Here is a 1730-nt window from a genome sequence, read left to right on the forward strand (position 1 = left end):
ATAGAAGTCTTAATAACAAGTCTATTAAGATTTCTATTGCTACCCCATCTCTGTTGTGTATTTCTAATAACATTTACTAAGCTTCTAGGCTAATACAATTTGAATTTTGATATAAAGTAATTGATTCCATGTTGCAATTAAATACAGAGGCTATAAACCAGTATACATATGAGTAATTATAACTTTTTAATGAACACTAACGGTAGGTACATTACGAGAAGGATATTTTAAAATGAATTTAAGCTTGATATAAATCAACTGTCATAAATCCATAGAATCTTGTTGCTTTAATGCAATTCTGAATAAAAGGTTTCTCACTTGTAATTTTTTTTGTTGGTAAACCTGGTGGATGTATCACAGGGAGGCTTTCGCACATAACCTCCAGTGGCTTCTGCCGTCGCTGACCCCATCTGAAATTATTAGTAGTAGAACATTTTTTGACGGCCGATTGGCGCAGTGGGCAGCGACCTTGCTTTCTGAGTTTCAAGGCCGAGGGTTCGATTCCCACAACTGTAAAATGTTTGTGTGATGAACATGAATGTTTTTCAGTGTCTGGGTGTTTATATGTACCTATATTATAAGTATTTATGTATATTATTCAAAAGTTATCTTAGTACCCATAAAACAAGCTACGTTTACTTTGGGGACTAGATGGCGATGAGTGTACAGTAAAAAAAAAAAAATTGTAGCAAAGCTCGACCGGGAAAGTACTACTTAACTAACTAGTAGTTGCAATGCTGTGTAGTCTGGAAGGCTCAAGTCAGAAGGGCGTCGTTGCCGGTGTAATTACAGGCACTTGTTGCTTGGATGCCCTGCGAAGGGAGGCTCGGTTTATAGGCATGTTTTCCACTTGCCATCAGACGGACCATCAGCTTGGGATACACAGTACCCACTGTCGACAGCTCTTTTACAGGACTTGGCTCTGACGGGCAACCTTCCCTGTCTCCATTGCCCAATAAAATAAGAAGTCTTTCTCCAGCCTTCGTCACACGATTATCTTGCGATTGATAGGATGAGAGATCCACCTTGTCTTTTTTCCAATACTTAAGCGCCTTCTGCGCCATCAGAATCTATATTTGTTCGAGCTTCTAATTCGAAACTCACTTCACTTCGCAAGTGCGTGCCAGGTGTTTAGAGAATATCATGTCAAGGTCATGTCAGATCGCTTTCGAAGTGATCTTTCTCACTTGAGTGAGCTTCGATATGGAGATGGCATTATTCAGAATAGCCTTGCTGATAATCGCAGAAACGTTTAACCGAAACGAATAAGGTACTTACTATGCAAGTGTTTTAATAGTGCTTTACTGGTAATGCTTAAAGATCTTCTTATCCGTACATATTTTATTCCCTACAATTGAAGGTATAGTTGAAACATAAGTTGACACACAACAAACATAAGTTGATTTATTTTAGTTCTCGTATTTTGTAAAAAATAGCAAACGTAAACATAAACAAGAGTAATTTCATACAGTGGCAATCCTAACAGATTAGTAACAGTTAGGGTGACACAGGAAATTGAAGCCACACATAGCCACTACCCCAAAGAAGAAGAAGTATGTATATATCTTCTATAAGTATATTCTTAGTACAAACAATGTAATTTCCTTCATTATAATGACATAAAACTACATATTTGGAAGCGCCTGGCGATATTTTTACGCAAAGAATGCTATTTGAGTAAATGCTCGTACATTTAGAAACTCGCTTACAAAATAATACTTTAACATTAT

General features: G+C 37.0%; 1 long non-coding RNA gene across 1 annotated transcript; it reads right to left on the reverse strand.

The window, feature by feature from the left end:
* Window positions 1-317: 317 nt before the first annotated feature.
* LOC120624139 lies at window positions 318-1417 on the reverse strand. The gene is made up of 2 exons (XR_005658744.1): window positions 1279-1417; window positions 318-410 (listed from the first exon to the last, which is right to left on the reverse strand). It is a non-coding gene; the product is annotated as an uncharacterized LOC120624139 (long non-coding RNA).
* Window positions 1418-1730: the final 313 nt, after the last annotated feature.

This window comes from Pararge aegeria, chromosome 5 (genome assembly GCF_905163445.1).
Source record: "Pararge aegeria chromosome 5, ilParAegt1.1, whole genome shotgun sequence".
NCBI lineage: Eukaryota > Metazoa > Arthropoda > Insecta > Lepidoptera > Nymphalidae > Pararge > Pararge aegeria.